The sequence below is a fragment of the Ursus arctos genome, unplaced genomic scaffold (assembly GCF_023065955.2).
Source record: "Ursus arctos isolate Adak ecotype North America unplaced genomic scaffold, UrsArc2.0 scaffold_15, whole genome shotgun sequence".
Taxonomy (NCBI): Eukaryota; Metazoa; Chordata; class Mammalia; order Carnivora; family Ursidae; genus Ursus; species Ursus arctos.
Window position 1 is genome coordinate 28091153 of NW_026622819.1, and position 21871 is coordinate 28113023.

At 36.9% G+C, this 21871-nt stretch overlaps 1 protein-coding gene across 3 annotated transcripts in view; it reads left to right on the plus strand.

Annotated features, from left to right (window-relative positions):
- The first annotated feature begins 709 nt into the window (after window positions 1-709).
- Window positions 710-21871, plus strand: part of NIPBL (NIPBL cohesin loading factor) — a 188463-nt gene continuing 167301 nt past the window's right edge. For 2 of the 3 annotated variants that reach the window (XM_026506828.4, XM_026506827.4), the window contains exon 1: window positions 710-1166. The gene's annotated coding sequence lies outside the window, so the exon portion shown is untranslated. The remainder of the gene's footprint in view (window positions 1167-21871) is intronic. The other variant, XM_044387039.3, reaches the window with a different exon arrangement.

Genomic DNA, 21871 nt, shown 5'->3' on the forward strand with positions numbered 1-21871 from the left:
ACAGGCCTTTATCCCGACAGTTAGGGAAGAACCAAAACCACCGCCAACAAAAAGACCAGAAAAGACCGCATATTTCCAGAAACCAAGGCATCACAAACACGATTCCAATTCATTCCAGCTGGGAATCTTCTTCACCTCCACGGGTTGCGTTCTCCCTCCGCAGAAATAACGCAGAGACGGGCGTAGAGTCCGGCCTCCCCACAGGAGAGAAGGTGTAGGATACATCCATCCACCAGACTGCAGAGACACCATTTAAAAAATGCACAGTCGCCGTCGAATCGCGGGCGTTCTCTACCTGGCCGCCCCGAGCTCGGCTCCCTAAGCTAATGACCACCAGCTGGGATAGCGAGCTTGGCCTGCGAGCCGGGTCGGGCCTGAGCGCCCCTCACGCACACAACCATCACCGAACCCGGGCCCCGCTCCGGTCGGCCTCCAGGAAAATAAAGACCGCGGAGAGCCGGCCCGCCCGTGCCGCAGCGAAAACGCCGCCCCGCAGGATCGACAAAAAAAGGCAACATCCGCAGTCGCTCTGAGGAGGAGAAGGGCGCAAAGGAGAGCCGCCACCGCCCGCTGCCCGCCCCGGCCCGCCCGGGCGCGGAGTGGTGCGGCGCGGCGCGGTGCGGCGCGGCCGAGGACGCGAGTCGAAGTGGCGGCGGCAGCGGCGGTGGCGGAAGTGGAGTGGGGAAGAGGGGGTGGTTGTTAGTGTTTGGCGCCGGCGGAGGGAGTCATTCCTGCAGCTGCACTTCCGGTCGGCATTTTGTTCTGAGAGGGAGAGACGGAACGAGAGAGAGACACACACAGGGCTCCTTCCCCCCCCGCCCTCCCCCCCCTCCCTCCGTCGGTACCGACTCACCCGACACCACCAAGCCGCAGGGAGGGACGCCCCCGCCGACAGGAGGATTGGTTCCCGGGCCGGCGGCGATGCCCCCCCGGTAGCTCGGGCCCCCGGTCGGGTGTTTGTGAGTGTTTCTATGTGGGAGAAGGAGGAGGAGGAGGAAGAAGAAGCAGCGATTTGTCTTCTCGGCTGGTCTCCCCCCGGCTCTACATGTTCCCCGCACTGAGGAGACGGAAGAGGAGCCGTAGCCACCCCCCCTCCCGGCCCGGATTATAGTCTCTCGCCACAGCGGCCTCGGCCTCCCCTTGGATTCAGACGCCGATTCGCCCAGGTAAATTCCTGCTCTTTATTTCGGCGGCGGCGGCGGCGGCGGCGCCAGGTCCTCAGCGTCTCTCCTCCTCGCTCCCCTCCCCGCCGTTTCCTTAGCGGCCCCAGGTCTCCTCCACGGGCGAGTCTAGAGTTCGCTCCTCTCTGGTGGCAGCCGCCCTGGGTGGCGGTGGTTTTGTACTCTCTCCCGGCCGGCTCCGGTGGCGGGGACTGGGCTCCTGCCGGGCGGCCGGGGAGGCGTAGGCCCGGCGGAGAGTGCAGGCCGCGGGCCAGCGGAATCTACTTGAGCTCGGGGATTAGGAGAGCTCCGGGCTGAGCGGAGCTACTGCTGGTCGGTGACAGGCCTCGCCCGGGAGAAGAGCCGTAGCTAGTGAGGAGGCGGAAACAATACAACTAACAGCAAATGTGCCCTGGTCGTCCCCATATTTACAACTTTCCTGGTCCGGGAGTGGGGAACGTCCCAGTGAAACAAACAACCCCCCTTCTTCCCCCTGTGACCCCATGAAGGGAGGAAGTAGTTTCAGTTAGTGAGACAAATGTAAATACTCAGACAAGGATCCAGTGGTAATTCTTGCCTTGTGTAAAACTTGTTTGGACGTTAGAAAGTTAATAAAGACTCATTTTCTTTTTTTAAAGAATTAAATTGCCCACATGAATATTTAATATAGAAAGCCGTAGTGTGGTAGACAGTGCATATCCCCCCCCCCCACCAAGAGCTTTTATGTTGTTGTTTGACAGTGTGTGTTGCACATGGACTTTTTATTCAAAGGCAAGTGTAAAGTACTTGACAGGTTTACCCTGCCACTTTAGATTTGTGTGCGTTATATAAGGACAATTTTAAACGACTATACATAAAATACTCAGGTACTTCCTGATCTAAGCGTGTAGACGCATAAAAAGAATATTAAATGTTCTGAGAATTGTACCGAGGTACAGGTAAAACCAATTTTCTTTAAAAGCATAGAAATTAAGTTATGCTTAAAATCCCAGGGAGGTTAAAAAAAAATGTAGAAGGTGCCATCCTTTCATGTCAGGGCAGATCTTCTTGAGGTCCCAGGATTGTCATTGGCTGTTTGTGCCCATGATGTTTGACTGTGTAATGAGAGAGGTGTCATTTTAATAGGTCAAATGTATCTGTAAATGCTAGAGAAAAATATCAGTTCTGCCTTAACAAATTCTAGTTTACGAATAAGTTAAGTGTCCAGAGCTTGTTTATTGAGGCATTGGTAAGGTAGGTTGGTATAAGGGAAAAACAATCAATTTAAAAGTCCTCAGCCATACAAATTGCACAGAAAAAATAAATGTACCTGGCATTAGACTATTTTGATACTTTGTCTCGTATTCACTGAAGGAAAACTTTCACTGGTTAGAATGAAGCAACACTGATCAACAAAGTCCCTTGTTTTACTAATGGGTGTTACATTGGTTCGGATTTTTTTGTGTCTCATTAAATTATTATTGCCATTGTAGAGTAAGTAACTTTTCTGAAGGTTATTTTTGAGTTTAGCCCCCTGCTTAAAATAAATTGTTCTACGTTTCCAGCAAACGTATGGATAAATGTTAAAAAGAGTGAAGTTAATATAGCTGTCACGTACTAGGCATGTTTTTAATGCTATAAATCCGTGTAGTAGTCAGTAGCGTGTCCGTGATTTGTATTGGTCAGGGAGCAGTTTGAATTTTAAAAAGCCTGAAGCTCCTGCTGAGCCCCAATCCCGGCCTCCCTCCCTCCCACTAATCTCCCATTCCTGTCTTTGTGCTGCCTGCTCCTGTTAGACACTGTTTGCTACAGGGCCTCAGGCCTACACTGGGTGGGGGGCAGACGAATGGGGGCTTGTTGGGGGGAGGGAATACAGAAGGGAGGAACACTTCACATCTTGAGCAGAGGGTTTGGGACTTGGGGGGGGGGCGCGGGTAAGGGTTTCAATATAAATGTTTGAAAGGCCCTCATATGAACCTGTGATGCCTTTACAACTTTTATTTAAATAAAATACGGAGACGTATGTCAAAGGATGAACATATTTTTACTAAAGGTAATGGAAAAGAGGAGTTCTGCTTGCTTAGTTTTCATCAACAGAAGCAACTTATTTTTAGAGTTCTGTAGTTAAAGGGAGCTTTCTTACACAGATGTTTGAATCAGTGTATTAGATACCTGTTTATGTGATTGATTTTTTTTCTTGTGACTTTGTAATTAAAGTGAATTAGTTCTCACTAGATCTTATTTTCCCAATTCTACATATTTAGTGTTTTGTAGGTAATATAGGTTGTGTGGTAGCTTTCATTAAGATAGTATAAACATTAAAATAAATTGAAAATATGTGTGTTTGGTCCAAACCAATTATATGGGTTATTTTTAAAGGAGGAGTCATTGTAAAGCTCAAAAAAACCCTAAACTTGAACTTTAAAATTTTTGACAACTTATTTGGAAGGAATAATTTGTTTTTCCCTAGAGATTATAAATACTGTGCTCTATCTCCCCTGTATTGGTTGTATTGGTTGTATGAATAGTCACCAGTGGCTATTTTTGTATTTCTGCTGTTTTTTTTTTTTTTTAATTTAGTGAAAGAAGTGTTCCAGTAATCTTGTAATGTTAGTTATATTATTTGGAGACATAATTTCTAGTATTATGCAACAGTGTGGTTTATTGTTTCTCTCAAGTCTACAGAGATACAATAACTTAAAATAATTAAGAAGGCAGCTTTAAAGTAGTGAAAGCCTAGTAAATCAAATCAAAATTGAATATTAAATACTTCATTATTTTTAGTGTTTTGAGAAGAGTATATAGGATGCTTCTTGGAATCATTCAACAATTTGTTTACTAAAGTTATTGGAAAGCATTTCGAACCTGTGCTAGGGATCATTATGATACTGCCCCCTTTAAGAAGAAAAAAGTTGTATTTGAAGAAAGACTGTCTATTTCAGATTATTTTTGGGGATGGAAAGTGAAAGTTTTTATTATGGTAGTAAACTGAGTTTTGTTTTTTTTGCATAGCGATCATTATTAAATTTCAGAAATATAATGAGCAAAGCTATACCAATTCAAATATGAAATCTTTTTTATTTGGAGCCAGACTGACCAACTGAAACATGTATTTTCTAAAACTACTATATGTATTTCAGATTTAATTTTTTGTAGTAATCCCTCATCAGACTGCTATAGAAATATTTGAACCCACCTAGTTCATACTTTGGCATACCTTATATTTATGTAAAAATTAATAATACGAGAGTAGATAAAAACTAAAGAGTTTGATTTTTATATAATTTCATTTAATTTTCCCCACCCCATTGCTTATTAGGAAAAGGATAATATGTGAGTAATTCTGGAATTTTAAAATACGATTTTAGTTTTTTGCGGAGTGATTGGGAAGACTGAGGTAAATAAAAATTCCTTTTAGAGAAGTGTAACTTCAGTGCTGTTGATTACATTTATTTGCTATAAAATGAATTGGAAATTACTGACTAGAAATTTTATAGAAACCTGGTAATGAACTGTTTAGTTGAAGATACTTATTTCAATATTCTGAGCATATTAAGTTGGCGTTGGTGGTAATTTATGGTATGATATAGCCTTTAAAAATCATTTCAAAATATACTTTTTAAGCACAGCTTTTCTATTTTTAGCAGTTGTCATTTATGATTATTCTTTGAATTTTTAAAATGGTTCTTTTTCAAGGTGACCTGAGTTCATTTTTAAATATTCCCATTTCCCTGTGAGAGAAGTGACCGGCATGATTTCCATTTTTTGATGAAAAACTTGATACTCAGAGGCCACGTGATTTGTGTAGATTCACGTAATGAGTGAGAATAAGGGATTCTCTTGCTCTTACTGTTTTTTTATTTAATTATGCTACTTTAAGGAAAGTGTGAGCCCTGGTCGTGAAGCTAGGTATTACTATTGCTCAGTATTGACACTGATACATACATCAGAGTCCAAGGTGCTTTTCCCTCTTCTTTTAGGAAGCTGTGAAACTTGTCTCTTAATTATGTTTTCCTGGTATGAAAATAGTACTTTTACATTAGAAATCCTGACCTTGTGTGTATGTTTGGTGTCTGAATGATTGAATTTATTTACATTATGTTCCTCCTTAAGAATGTAAATCAATTAGCTATATTTGTAGTAAATATATAGTGACTCCTGAAAGTGTTTTTATAGAGTGGAATTTTAGTGTTTCTAGTTGATTTAAAAGCAATTTTAAAAATACCATGTCTCGGGGCACCCGGGTAGCTCAGTGGGTTAAGTGTCTGCCTTCGGCTCAGGTCATGCTCCCAGGGTCCTGGGATCAAGTCCTGCATCCAGCTGCTTGATCAGCGGGAAGTCTGCTTCTCTCTCTGCCTGCTGCTCCCCCTGCTTGTGTGCACACACGCACACGCTCTCTCTCTCTCTGACAAATAAATAATATCTTTAAAAAGAAATAATAAATAAAAATACCATGTCTCTTACAGTCATCATTGTAATTTTAAGAAGTGTATTAAGTGCTCAGAATTTTTTACCCAAGTAAGTAATAAAAGTGATTTTAGATATTTGTCTTCATATTATCTTGTTTGGTGTAAATCTAGGGTCAGTTTTAATGAATTGAGTTTTGTCAGAATGCATTGTTTTAAGGCATATTTTTTTTCTATTTCCAAAGTGATACTATTAGGATAGATTATTTTTAATATAGCATTGACAGCTACATAAGATTTTGAGACGTTATTATGTGCCAGAAATTGTGTTAAGTATGCCCCCCATAATATTATCTCATTTAAAATAAGAAGCTCAGGAAATAGAAACAATAATCCACAATTTACAGATTAAGAAACTGAGGCTGGAAAGGTTAGAAAATTGCCCGTTGTCTTATAATTAGTAAATGATCAGTCTGGTTTATATTTTTTCATAAGGATTTAGGATTCCACATTTCTAGTTTTAATAAAGTCTTCATTTTTTTGGTTGTTCAGTTAACTCAATACTTACAAGTCATGTACAGTCAAGGAACCTGTGTACTGTGGGCAAAGAACTAAAATAGAATTTAGAGTGTATATTCTGTATATAATATTTTTGAAATCATCAAAACTTTACTGTCTTATATTTTAGTGTTCAGCAATCTGTGTAATTTTTACTTTTTTTAAGTTTTTTATTTTTATTGAGTTGAAATTGTCAAAGCATCAATTTCTAGAAAGGGAAAATTCAGCTTTAGAGAGTGACTTCATTCATAGAAATGTATATGACCAATTGTAATATAGTAGATGAATCTGTAAATTAGTATAATTTTTTAAAATCCTAGTGTTTCTATAGCCAAAGAATATTAATCCTTTCTAAGTCATCAACTTGGGAAGCTGTGCGCTTATTCTAGAGCTTTTGCCATATAATCTTACGGGGATTCTTTAGTGAATATCTTTAGAGCCTTTGAGATAGTCTTTTGGGGGGGGTCCTTAATGGCAAGGGTGAATTTGAGCTTTAGAGATAGTAACCAGCAATTTAGAACTTAGTTTAGGAAAACTGAGATTTAATAAGATCTTTTTTTGTGTTAGACACTATTGAGTGGGTTACGTTTGTAATATGTGATATTATTGAGTGATTTACATCTACCATGAATCTTCAAGGTATATAATATGAGTCTGGTTGTGTTTATTATTCTAAGATACTTGAGAAAACTGAGGTACAGAATGATTAAACGATTAGCCGAAGGTCCCATAGCTAACAAGTGGAAGAAAGTAGAGGAAGGACACCAAAGTTGATACTTTACTTATCAGCCTTAACCACTACACTGTATATCATGATTTGAACCTCTTAGCTACCCAGAGCGGTTAGTGATGTGTTCTTGTTTTACAGACAAGGAAATTGAGGCTTATCATGTTTAAGAACCTAGTCCAGGGTGGCAAATCTAGCAGGTGTTAGAGGTAGGACTCCAACCTAATGTGTCTAATTCTAAAACATCTTTTCCATTCTGTCACCTTGCCTCTTCAAGATTTATAATATACTTTTTGATGAAAAGGGTAGACTTCGTTATAAAGCAGTGACTTTTTATGTCTTATAAAGAGGAATTCTAGGGGTGCCTGGGTGGCTCAGTTGTTGAGCGTCTGCCTTCGGCTCAGGTGGGATCAAGCCCCACATTGGGCTCCCTGCTCAGCAGGAAGCCTGCTTCTCCCTCTCCCACTCCCCCTGCTTGTGTTCCTTCTCTCGCTGTTTCTGTCAAATAAATAAATAAAATCTTAAAAAAAAAAGAGGAATTCTAATGTTTTGGTTATAGATGATTGTCATTTGACTATAGTCTTTTCTGTAAAGTACCTTTGTTAGTTTACACCTCATAATATACAAAATGTATACACAAATATGCGTATAAGTAGGATATTTATTTTTAAATATATGCATGCTGTGTTTATGGAATTGGCAAAATATGGAAAAGGCACTTTCTTTTTCATAATATTGCGATTCAGTTATTTCTTATAAAAATGTCAAGCATTAAAAAATATTCCAAAGAATACATTAAACTTCCAACGTAGTCTGTGTAGATAAATTGCTTTGCCATCTTACGTGTATGTATCATCAGTTAACATGAACGTACCAAACTTTTCAAGTGTTCTTTTGTACGTCTTTGCCTTTTGGCAGAAAGGAAAAACATTTTCAGTATGCAGAAACATGGAATTAGTATTAATTTATTTACTAAAATAATTTTTTATACCTGGTCTGTGAGTGGACGTTTTGAGAAGTAACACAGGTGAGATTTTTACCTCTCCTGAAAAATTCAGAAGCTATGACATAATTTTGAAATACCCAATTCCTTTTTGTTGCACTTATTTGGGTCATTTGTACTTCTCAATTCTTTGGTCTTATGCTGATGAGATGTATACTTGTTTTAATAGGAGTACTGTTTTTTAACAAGTTGTTGATTCTATGTACCTTAAAAACGTACAGTGCTTGAAACACTAATGAATTATTAAACTTAAAATATAGTTTACACTAAAAATATTAATCTTTATGATTTTATATTTAATTTTTTTTTAATTTTTTAATTTGCAAAACAAAAATGTCCTTGAAATTAATCCTAATAAGGAAAATAGATTACTGACTTTTGTGAATACTTCTACTGGCAACCTTTTCAAGAATTTTAAACTAGCTTTTAGTTGTCTTTATCTGATAGGTTGTGGCTTCCACCTAAAGAAATTGATGTTCAGAGTTAGGCTATATGTAATTTAGTTTTTCTTTGGTAATGACCAAGTTGATATTTTATATGAGTGTAAATTGGACATAGCTCCCTTTACTTTTTAAAATACCATTCTTAAAAAATTGATGCACATGGCAGGATTTTTCCCCCACAGTTTTGCCTATGTCTCAGAAAACTCTAAAGTTGAAAGTTGAAATGTAATGCCCTAAAAGCTACTGTTATCATTCTTTCCCCTTTGAGAAAAGAATAAGAATCCAGTGTTTACGCCATAACCTACCTTCAGGTTATCTTGAAAGACATACATGACATATGCTTTTAATTTAACTCTATTAATCTTTTTACTCTTTTCTCTTTCCCTTTACTTATGTATTTCTTCCCATCTCTGTCAATGTCCTAAGCAAAAAAAAATTTTATAGCATAGTGAATACAGGTGGTGGTGTTAATGTGGATGGTTCTATAATGTATTATTTTCCTTGATGAAACATTGAGTAGTTTGAAAGTCCTCAAATTCTGAGATCTTTGTAAGTTCAAAATGCTAGTGAGAAAGTATTTATATTAACTGTGAAAACATATATTTGTGTAGCAACCTGCTTTCTTCTGTAGACATGTGTTACTTCTCAAAACATCCACTCACAGACCAGGAGTTTCTTGTAAGGAGAAGGAGAAAGCATGGCCTTTTTGTGTGAAAGTTTCTCTGGTTATTCCATGTCATAACGTCAGTCAGCTTTTTACTTGTATCTCTTTGATAAAATTATTTGTGCCTGTGTCTGTAAGCCATACTAAGCCACCAGCTATCTGAGAGCAGGGAGACTTGTATTATTTTCATCTTTATATCTGTAATACCATCACAGTGTTTTCCTGTTTTGCAAGTATTCAGTACATATTTATTGAACTGATTGATTTAAATTGAGCTATATAATTCCTAAAGATACATTTGTAAATCTAAGATTAGTAAGTGGCAAGTATATGTTTGTGCTAATTTTGAAATATAATTTTCTTCGATATATATGTGTTCTTAAGGCTTCTTTCTTCTTGGGTAAGACCATTTTATTTACATACATCCCAACAATGCACACACAACAACTTGCGTGTAAAAATAAATCAAAAAGAAAAACTCAAAACAGAGTTCCTTTTTTAGCTGGTAGTAAGGACTGTAAAGTATATGAAGGGCTTTTTGTTTTGGTCCCTTGGACAGTAGAATCAAAGGAATAAGATACTGAGGGAAGGTATCCAAACATTTTCTTGTTTTAAGCTCAAGATTGATATATTATACTTTTAATTTTCTTTGCTAATTTATGCACTGCATGTAACAATGTAGAGAAGTTAACTGTAATCTGAAATACAGTACATTAAAAATGCTATTCATGGGTGCCTGCGTGGCTCAGTTGGTTAAGCATCTGCCTTCAGCTCAGGTCATGATCCCAGGGTCCTGGGATTGAGCCCCGTGTGTGTGTGGAGAGGGGGGGTCCCTACTCAAGTGGGGAGTCTGCTTCTCCCTCTCCCTCTGCCTCCCCCCCCCGCTTGTGCTCTCTCTCTCATTCACTCTCTGTCAAATAAATAAAATCTTTTTTAAAAAATGTTATTCATATAAAATAGTGCTATTCACATAAAATTTTAGATGACTGAAGTTTTTTAAAAATTTAAGTAAAGCTTATTGAAGTGTAATCTACACAGTAAAGTCAGTTTTAGGTACACAATTTGATGAGTTTTGACAAACATGTTCAATCTTGCAACCTCCACCACAATCAAAACATAGAATGTTTTCATCACCCCAGAAAGTTGCCTTATGTCCTTTTGTAATCAGTTTCCTACCCCTGTTCCAGCCCCTGGCAACCACATGTAATTTCTGTCTTCATAGTTCTGTCTTTTCTAGAATGTCATATAAATGGAATCGTACAGTATGTAGGCTTCTGTGATATGTTTCTTTTGCTTAGCATAAGGCTTTTGAGATTCATCCATGTAGTTGCGTGTATTAGTAGTTTGTTGGCGACTGCATTTTGAAATTGAATTAGAATACCCTTTAACTTTGGTACTACTGTCAAAAAAACCTGAACAACTTTAGATATTTCTCTCAGATCTTGGAGCTGCTTTACTATTGGACATAATGTTACTTGCCCATTTTTACCCCTCAGCTTCAAAAAATTTGTAATTTACATTATTAGTAAGTGGCATTTATTTATATAGTTCATTCTGTCAGGTTAGATGCTCCACCAACCAGGTAAAATAGACATTGCCCTCTTTTTCATCACAATTAAAATAGATGGCATCACATATTTTGAACATCTAGCACATAGAAACTGGAATAAGAAATGGTACAATAATAACTCACCAAAAATTGAGTTCACTTTTTTAAGTTTAATGTTTGTTGTTTATACTAAAAATAGAGCATCAGTTATAGTGAAGAACAGTTAGTGCCTCTCTTTTAATGCTTAAAGTTAGAGACGCAGTGCTGTTTACTGAAAGTTGGGGCAGATAATGAATAAAGGACCATTTTCTGGTTATTTTATTTGACCACCTTTTTTGTTTTTTTGCCACTCCCTTTTTGAAACCTCTTCCCCCCTTGGGTTCAGGGATATCTGTCTCTTACTTTTCTTCCCCTGTATATTTGACCTCTCATTTGTAGACTCTTGCTAGTTCTTCCTCCTCTGCCCACCCCTTAAATATTGGTATTCCCAGGGTGGTTCTTAAGCCTTCCTTCTGTTGTCCTTTCCTGTTGATCTCATCTGTTCATATGACTTGTTACATGTTTGTTACCTGTGTGCTGATGACTCACAGATCTATCTCCAGAATGATATATTTCTCTTTGAGACAGATCCATCTGTCTACCAGGCACCTCCTGATGTCCCTATAACTACTGTAAATTCAAAAGTATACAAATCTGAATTCATCCCTCAGTTGTTCCCTGCTCTTACCATTCTCCCCCCCAAAAAGAAAGAAATCAATTCTACAACTATGTGAAGTAGGTGAATGTTTCCACCATCACCTCAGCTCCTAAACTGAAAACTTGGTGATAATGCTTGACCCTTTTCCTTTACTGTACCTTCAGCCCGGTTGTTCACCCAGTCCTGACGTTCATGACACCTCTGACTATCACTTCAGTCCATCCCTCCTCTACTGTTTTTGATTCATAGAGTGGGCGTGTGTATACAGCTTGTCAGTTGGAGTAACTTCTAGCATTCTAAGAAGACTTAGAGGCAGTTGTGAAAGATGTGTTTAGTGTTAGTATATTTTTTATATGCTTGGACTTTGGTATTTAAAATTAAGGTATATACATGGTGCCTGGGTGGTTCAGTTGGAAGAGTGTGTGACTCAAGCCCCACATTGGGTATAGAGGTTACTAAAAAAATTTTTTTAAATAAAATTAAGGTGTAATCTTTATCAACATTCATGCTTCATAGCCTAAATGAGACTGTCTTCTGTACACATTTCCACTATATCTAAAATCTAGGGCTTCTGACTTACAGTGCAGTATAGCAGCTAGAACAGTTTGCTGCCTTTATCCTTTTAGAGTACTATAATTCATACATGTGTGCATTCATTTCAATACTGTGTTCATGTGTTAAGGAGCAGAGTCAGAGTTGAGAGGAAAATGGGAGTGTAGGAGGAAAGGGTAAAGGAAGGGCTTTTAAATTAACTTTCCTATACTATGGAAACAAGTTCATTTGAATAACTTTCACTTTTACTGCAGATAACAGAAAACTAAAGAAACAAATACAGTGGGATATGATGCCATTCAGTTGCTAGGCATTCAAATGTTTTTAGTGGCAAGAGTCAGATATGTTATAACTGTATTACTTGTTCGTGAAGTTATTGGTGGTGGTTCTGTATAACCTTACAATGTTTCTTCCTTAGAATAAGAAGTTATTCTCTTCACTCCCCATTTGAACAAAAGGGTCTGCTTAGAATTATTGGTTTCAGTGATCCTGAATATCTTTTGTAAAGGACATAATACAATGTGATGCTGTCTTGAAAAACAAAATAAACCTGTCTTCACTATATCTAGAATTTATAACTAAAATAATGGGTGCTGTATTTTGCTCCAGCACTAATTACCATGTTTTTGAGAAAATGGGATCAATCTAAAGGTAGTTTATAAAGGCTGATAGGAGAACCCTGTCTTTGTTGAGTCTTTGGTACCTTGTGCATAGCAACCACTCAACAACTGTTGAATAAATGAATTTAAATTATATTTTAGTTTTGGGACGCAGGACTAATTGGAGTGACAGAAGATAGGTGGGGCATGTTAAACCTGAGTAAGTTGGATGGAAGAAAGAAAGCACAAAGCCAGAAAAGGTCAGACAACGTTTAAAGCAAAAACTAGTATAATTTAGTTAATTGTTTATATTTGGGTAATTACATTTACTTAGCTGGATAAGAGAAAAATCTGTATACAGGTGTTTTGGATTCTTTCTACTCTTATATTCTTGCTTCAGCTTTGCTTCTGGTTTCAGGTATTGCCTCTGTACTTCCATCTTCACTGCTAAGGGACAAATTTATAGGTTCAAGGCTAAAATGACCTGCAAAATCCAGATATACATATTCAGAATTGAGAATTGGTGGGAAAGGGAGAGAAGTGTAGTTTTTCAGTCTTTTCCAGTTACTCAAGCAAGGTTTGTAGTGTATGTCAGAGTGCCATTGCATGTCTTCAGTATTCAGATGAAGAGGCCTAAAAACTAGAATTCAAAATGACTTAACAATTTGCAGCAAGTTTGTTTGTGACTGTCCTAGGATACAGTACAGTATCTGAATCTCTAATATGCTGTCTGTCTGTTGAGCCATGCTGCTGCCTACATGAATTATCATACGATTTTAGTGGTTCTGATTGTTTTCAACTAGTAGATAGCCACCAGAATTTTAGTGTTCGTTATAAAGACTTCATAGTACATCAATTCTCTATTCCCTTAGTTTTTTTGGAAAATAAAACTACTTACAGTTTTCTGGTATGCTAAGTGAGGCTAAATTGTGGAATTTACAACTTAGAAGAACTTCAAAGTTAAAGACTTCCTTTTTTTTTTTTTTTCAATTATAGAAGCAGTGCAGAAAAAACTACATGGTATTTGGAAAATAGGGAAAATATCTATAATCTCATATTTTAAGTTTTTCCTAGTAGGTGTTTAATAAAAATATTTATATGAATGTAATTTTAGTTAAATATGTATTCATGGTAAAATTATACGTACATAGTCCTGTTTTCTCAAGGTTGTCTCATGAAGATTTTCTTCATTTCCTATGTAGTGTTCATAATTATTTAAAATATTATCCTGGGGCACCCGGCTGGCTCAGTCAGAGGACATGTGACTCTTGATCTTGGGGGTTGTGAGTTTGAGCTCCATGTGGGGTGTAGAGATTACGGAAATAATAATTTTTTAAAAACTTTTAAAAACTCACCCAATAGTTTTGTCAGAGGATGAACCATAATTTCCTTAGTCATTCTGTTGGACGTTTTATTTGCCCTCACTTTTTTCTGTATAAAAATAAGGCAGTAGAACATCTTTATATGTACTGCCCCCCCTCCCCCGGAGGTTTTATTCACTTAGAGTTAGAATCCCTTAAGTGGAAGTTGGGCCAAAAGTTTGAACATTTCTGTGGCTCTTAATGTGTATTTCCAATAATAATAATAATATGTATTTCCATAATCTTTATTATCCTTCATGTTTTAATTCAGTAAATGCATTTTTTCTTATAGATGCTAATTCTCTATTAAGATTATTCTTAGGCTGTTAACTGCTCCTTTTCCCCACTGTTGTGGGTATGATCTCTTTTCTAGATATTTTTGAACTTCTTGATGATGAAAATCATAGGCTTTTTCAAACTGGGTGTATCATTTGGAGGTATATAGTGAAATTAGCATAGAATCGAATCTAAGCTAGCTGCTACCCAAGTGACATTTAGGCCAGTCATTAAGCTCTTTTCTTCAACTGTAACCTGAAGGGGTTCTCGGTTGGTCTCAGGTTTTAGGATTTTTATGGACAAAGCAAAAGGAAAAAGAAAAGGAACTTAGATAAATGAAAAGAGGGAGTAGTTCCTAGAAATAAAGTTGCAGTTGAAGGATCATCAGTCTTTTATTAGCAGGAAAAAAAAATGGTAAGGAGATTTCTAGATCGGAACATACTAAAAAGAAAAGTAAATTTTTAGGTAGGTACTACTACTTACTCTTAATATTTGAGGCATGAAATATCTAGTGTGGGGAGGGTCAGAGGGAGAGGAAGAGAGAGAATCTTAAGCAGGCTGCATGCCTAACATGGACCGTGATGCAGGGCTCAATCTCAGGAACCCGAGATCATGACCTGAGCCCAAATCAAGAGTCAGATGCTTAACCAACTGAGCCACCCAGGTGCCCCCTGGGATTTTAAAGTCTAATATAGACAGATAAAGATTATATTACAATATCAAGAATGACTAAGAGAGGAGCGCTGAGAGGAATCACCTAATTTAGACTAGAAATGAGGGTTAAACTAAGTTTTGAAAGCCATTAATTAGACTTGGGAGCCTAGGGGGCTGGGGCAACAGTTCGATTTTGGAAACTGCGGATGCTCAGATTATTGGAACAGAAGGCTGGAAAAGGAGCATGCAATAAATATTTGAAACTACAGAGAGGGATAGAGTCCACATTATGAAGGAATGTATGTGCTTTTACAAACTCTGCATTTTACTTGAAAAGCATTGGGGAACCAAGAAATTATTTAGTAATGAGGTATGTTTTGTATTTGAAAAGTATTCTTTTGGCAGCAATACAGAGATTAGATAGTAGGCAGAGAAAAGAAGGCTAGGGAAGCTATTTAGGTATTGATGAGGTCCTCAGTTAAGACAGTGAGAATGTGGAGGAGGAAATTTATAAAAAATGTTAAGGAAGTAGCCTGCGTACAACTTGGTATTTTTATGTAGGTAGATTGGGTAATGGAGAATGAAAATAGTCAAAGATGCTTCCTTGATTCTCAAGTTTCATACTTGTGGGGCTTGGAATGTGGAAGTTCCATACACTTATGTCAGGAATATAGGAGAAAGTTTTAAGAATTGCACAGTGGTAATGTGGAAGAAGGGAGGGAGGTGATAAACTGCAGTTTTAGGCATGTCAAGTTTAACCGACCTATGGCGCATTCACGTGTAAGGTGGATATGGGAGTCTAAATACTTCAGGTCTTTAGAGCTCAGAAGACATTAGGCTTTTCTTTGTCAAAGTACATAATTATGAATTGGTCTGTTAGAGGATTATTTTCATGAGAAAGACATTTCTAAATCTATGTTGACTCTTTAAAAGGACATATAAAATTTAACTTTAAAACCATGTTGAAATCCTAGGATTCCTTTGTTTTCTCACCTAAGAATATCCAGTATAATAATCATTTTATTATTATAGTTCTGGTATTAATATACAAATTAGAATTAGCACATAGCTTTTAAAGCCAACATAAGTTAAATGACTTTTGACTGCCTATGAATAAGAATACGGTCTACCCAGAGAAAGACAAATACTATATGATTTCACTTTTATGTGGAATCTAAAAAACAAAATAAATGAATAAACAAACAAAGCAGGGACAGACCCACACATATGGAGAACAAACTGACGGTTGCCAGAGGGGAGGGGAGATGGGGGGATGGACAAAATGAGTGAAAGTGAGTGGGAAATACAAGCTTCTGGTTATGGAATGAATGTACCGGAATAAAAGGTACAGTATAGGGAATATAGTCAGTGGTATTATATTAGTGTTGTATGGTGACAGATGGTAGCTACGCTTGGGGTGAACATAGCATGATGTATAAACTTGTTGAATCTCTATGTTGTATATCGGAAACTATGTAACATTGTATGTCAACTATACTTCAATAAAAAACAATTTTTAATGGAAAAAGATACAAACAGGAATACAGTCTATGAAACACTATATCACTTTTCATATTTTAGACAGAATGGATATTGAAAAATTTAGTGGCTTGGTCAAATTGTTGTAGACACTAATGGTTATTTTAAATGACATTCGGGGTGCCTGGGTGGCTCAGTCATTAAGCATCTGCCTTCTGCTCAGGTCATGATCCCAGAGTCCTGGGATGAAGCCCCGCATCGGGCTCCCCGCTCGGCAGGAAGCCTGCTTCTCCCTCTCCCACTCCCCCCTGCTTGTGTTCCCTCTCTCGCTGTATCTCTCTCTGTCAAATAAATAAAATCTTTAAAAAATAATGACTTTCAAGGCTGACCTAGAAGATCTCTCCAATCTTAAATCAGGGTTAAAAGTAGAATGGGTGATACCATGTGTTTTTGTTTTTGTTTTTTAAATCTTACTTGGTTTAAATTATCAGAAGAGAATAAGACCATTTTTTCTTGAGGTTTTGCTTTTCAGTGTATGGATCATATATTACTATGAACTTAGAATAACAAAATGAATGTTTTTGTATGACTGTTTTCTGTTGTACAAGGCTCTTCCTAGGGCCTACCTTCCAGCGTAATCAGAAGACTGCTTCTTGTGGTTAGTTTTATACTGAATCCACACACATAATGAGATCTTTTAGTGAGAACTATGTCACTTTCTCAGGGAGGGATTATCTTTACAAATATAATTAAAGTATATGCAGGAATAATTACAAAGGAATCAAATTGATTTATCAAAAATAATTGACCAGGTTTCATAATGTCAAAATAAAAATTCGTGCTTCCTAGAATTTAAGTACATTTAAGTAAATGTACTTTTTTTTGTTCTGTTTGATTTGGTTACAGAGGTGGCACACCAGAATCATCTAGGAAATTTTTTTAAACTATAACCCTTTTCTGGAGATGTAAAGTAAGTTTGTAAGTTTCTCTTTTAGTTCTTCTCTTAGGCTTTTTATTCATTCCGCAAGAATTTATTGAACATTATATGCTTAGCAATGAATTCTAGGCATTCATTGCCAGAATGAATGCCTAGAAAAAAAAATCTTAATAAAATAATCTTAATAAGGTATTAAGATTTTTTTTCAGCCTCCCTCCCAAATTTTACATGGCTGCCTAAAAGATCCCTCTTTTTTTTTTTTTAAGATTTTATTTATTTATTTGACAGAGATAGAGACAGGCACCCCTAAAAGATCCCTCTTTTGTTCTATTCTGTAAAAATATTATTTGTGAAGCATAAAGGAGCAAGAAACTGGTGAGTGGAATTATTAGTAAATTAGAATGAAAAATAGAATGGAGAGATGTGTTGAGTCCTGAAGAATGGAGGGGAGTTGCTGGACACTAGAGAGGACATAGAATTGAGGAAAGAAGTTAGCGTAGCAGACACTATAAATGAATTTGGCAGAAGAATTGTTAAGAAATTGAAGTAAAGGGGGCGCCTGGGTGGCACAGCGGTTAAGCGTCTGCCTTCAGCTCAGGGCGTGATCCCGGCGTTGTGGGATCGAGCCCCACATCAGGCTCCTCCGCTATGAGCCTGCTTCTTCCTCTCCCACTCCCCCTGCTTGTGTTCCCTCTCTCGCTGGCTGTCTCTATCTCTGTTGAATAAATAAAATCTTAAAAAAAAAAAAAAGGAAGTAAAAATTTTAAGATTTATTTGAGAGAGAAAGCACGCATTTGCACATGCGAGCGAGAGTGGGGAGGGGGCAGAGGGAGAAGCACTCTCTGTATGACAGTATACATATATGGATAGTATATACATATATATCCACTATATTTTGATAACTCATTTTGTGTTTTCTTGCTTTATACTTTTAAATCAGAACATTTATCTCCTTTTTTCTCCATCTATCCAAATCCTACCTTCTTTCTTTTGAGATATTACAGGTTTTTTTGTGATGATAGAGGGAGGGTAGCATAACAGAATTACCTAGGCTTTTTTTCCCCCCAAGCTTATAATACTTCCCCCCTTTTCTCCTGCCCCCCAGTTCATGTGATCACTTTCTTTTCTAATACATACTTGGTGTGGCCGACTTAGTTATTTAAGTTATATGTTGACTTCTCACATTTTCTTATTATATATCAAGCTACAGTTTATTTTGTTTCATTTTATATTATTTGTATTATCTTCTCAATTAGATTGTAATCTTTTTGAGGACAGGATCTGCCTGTGGTACCTGGTAAAGTGTTTTGCCTGGAGTGGCCCTTAGTAAGTGTTTGCTGATAATGTATGTGGCTCATCTGAACTAGATTTAAAAGATTTGGAAAATATCTCACATTCTCACAAACCGTAAAATTCACTCTTTTAAATTGTGCAGTGGTAAAAATTCAATGGTTTTTAGTTTATTCATAAAGTTGTGCAACCATCATCACTGTCTAGTTTCCAGAATATTTCATCACTCAAAAAAGAAACCCCATACCCATTAGCAGTCACTCCCCGTTCTTCCCTTTTCCAGCCCTTGGCAACCAGTAATCTATCTTCTGTTGCTATAGATTTCCTTATTCATAAGTGGAATCCCACCCACGGTGTGGCCTGTTTGTATCTGGCTTCTTTCACTTCTATATTGTAGCATGTATCAGTACTTCATTTTTTATAGTCAAATAATATTCCATTGTATGGATGTACAACATTTTACTTAACGTTTTGGTAGTTGAGGGACATTTGGGTTGTTTTCACTTTTGGCTATTATGAATAATGCTGCTATAAACATTCATATACAAGTTTTTCTATGGGCATATGTTTTCACTTCGCCTGTGTAGATACATAGGAGTGAAATTTCTAGGGCATGTGCTAACTCTATAACTCTTTGCAGAACTGCCAGACTGTTTTCCAAAGAGGCTACATGATTTTTACAGTTCCATTTTCAGTGTTTGAGGTTTACACTTTTTCTGCATCCTCACCAATACGTATTATTCTGTGTGTGAGTGTAGCCATCCTAGTGGGTGTGCAGTAGTATCTCATTGTGGCTTGATTTCCATTTCCCTAATGACTAATGATATTGAGCATCTTTTCATTTGTATATTGGTCATTTATATATCTTCTTTGGAGAAGTGTCCTTCTCATCTTGCCCTTTTTTAAATTGGATTATCTGTGTTTTTATCCTTCAATTGTAAGTTTTTAATATATTCTGGATCCAGGTCCCTTATTAGATATATGATTTACAAATACATTCATTCTCTGGGTTATCTTGTCAGTTTCTTGATAGTGTCCTTTGAATCACAAAAGTTTTTTATTTTGATGGTGTCTGATTTATCTGGGTTTTTTGGGGGGGGGTTGTGTGTTTTTTTGTTTTTTGTTTGTTTGTTTGTTTTGGTTGATTGTGCTTTTGATGTCATATTTAAGAAGCTGCTGCCTAACCCAAGGTCATGAAGATTTATATCTATGTTTAGTTTTAGCTCTTAATTTAAGTCTCTGACCAAGTTCAAGTTAATTTTTTGCATGTGGTATCAGGTAAGGATATAACATCCTTCTTCTACATGTGACTATAAAGTTGTGCCATCAGTATTGAAAAGACTACTCTTTTCCCATCAAATGGCACTCTTTGTCAAAAATCAGCTGAATGAAAATACAAGAGTTTATTTCTGGACTCTCAATTTTATTCCATTCCATCCACTATAAGGGGTCTAACCTTATGCCAGTATCACAGTGTTTTAGTTCCTGTAGCTTTGTAGTAAGGTTTGAAGATAGGAAGTATAAATCCTCTAACTTTGTTCTTTTTCAAAATTTTTTTGGTGTTTTTGGATCTCTTGCATTTTCATAAGAATTTTAGCATCAGCTCGTTCATTTCTGCAAAATAGACAGCTGCAATTTTGTTAGGGATTACTCTGTCTATAGATTAATTTGGGGAATATTGCCATCTTAATTATATTAAGTCTTTCCGTCCATAAGTTTGGGGTGCCTTGTCAATTTTTTAGGCCATGATTTCTTTCACTGAAAATGTTTTGTAGTTTTCAGTGTACAAGTGTTGCATTTCTTTTGTTAATTTACTCCTAGGTATTTTTTTTCTTTTTGATGCTATTATAAATGGAATTTTGAAAGAATTTCATTTTGAGATTGTTTATTGGTAGTGTATGGCAGTACAGTTGATTTTTTTATTTAATGATCTTGCATCCTGCAAGAACTCTTTTATTAGTTCTGATTCATGCTCCTTTTTCTAAGGAGAATTTATGCTTGTTTTTTCAGTATTGTTCATTCTGCCCTTCTCCAGCCTTCCAACTACTACATGCTACAGGTAGTTTACAAGATAGAATTTTTCCTGCTTGTCCAATCTGGTGCCTTTATGACTTGGAAAAACTTGTGCACATATGAAAACTAAGATTAGATAGCTCAGAAGAAAAGTTGTGGTCATATTTTGTCAGAATTTTCATTTAGTGGTATCTGACTAGCATAGGATTAAAAATTGAGGAATTGTGGTCTAGGATTTAAAACAAATTATTTCACCTGTGGTAACAGCCAACTCAAATGTTTGTTGCAGAATAGATGCCTGTCTTAGCAATATGTATATATGGATGCAAAATAAAATTTCTTAGTAATTTCTAAAGTCTTCATCTTCCAAGAGTCAGTAAGTGATTTTCAGTAGTTTGTCTGGAAAGTTTAAGTTGTACAGGAAAAAGAGAAAAGAGTGACCAGGCACAGAGGGTGATGGGAGTAGGGAAAGAGGAGAGAGGCAAGGAGGCAAGATTAATAACTTGAGTTTTGTTAATACAGTATTATGATTTAAATAGATATCTGCTGATTGGAAACAAAAGAGGAAACAGCGATAATGGATTATTCCTCAAATTCAAACTTCTGTTTTTTAGTCTGAGTCAGAATTGAACCCAAATGGTAAATACATGTATAAAAAGATGTTCAACCTCACTAGCGGTTAGAGAAATGAGGAGGTATACTCTAGTTCACTTAATGATGTGTTCTTTTGATCAAAAGAGATTAAATAAGTGCAGAAGTACCCTAAAAGTGTGCTTATTTAATAAATTTTAGCTCCCTTTCTCACTAATGTTGGTCTTATCACTAACCTTTAGGTGTTATAATAGATGTAAAGATGGGTAGTTCTTTCTCTCCCTGTTTTTAAAATAAATATTGTTAAGAGCTTTCTATATATTATCATATTTAATTCTCCCAAAAAAATATCTTGGGATAGATGTTATTTGTGTTTCACAGGTGAGGAAATTGAAGCTTAGGAAGTCAAGGTTACACAGCTTGAAACAGGAAGAAGGCAGATTTTAACCCAAATTTTGTGATTCTAAAACCTGGGCTTGAACTCTTAATTGCTATACAAATACTGCTTGTCCACTCCCTTTGAGGAGCTAACACCCAGGTTGATAACATTATGCATAATACTAACTTGATCCTTAAACTATTAATAACTATTACATAATTTTAAAAGTGAATTTTTATTTTACTTTAGAAAATTTCAAGTCTTTGCTTTTGGAAATCAAATCAAGCATTTGACTATTCTTTTAATGTTGTTGTATTACCCAGTTGTTGTGGTTTCAAAAATTTCCTTGGTGCCCTCACTTTTGAAAAGTTGGTTCTTGAAACTTGTGGAGTAGGGCTTTGAGTCCAGAAGGTCATTGACAGACTCAGTAAAAGAGGAAGTCCTGGGAGAGCTCCTTGAATAATTTTAGGACTTCAGGAAGTTATAGCTTAGGGGGCACCTGGTCGGCTCAGTCGGTTAAGCGTTGGACTCTTGATTTTGGCTCAGGTCATGAT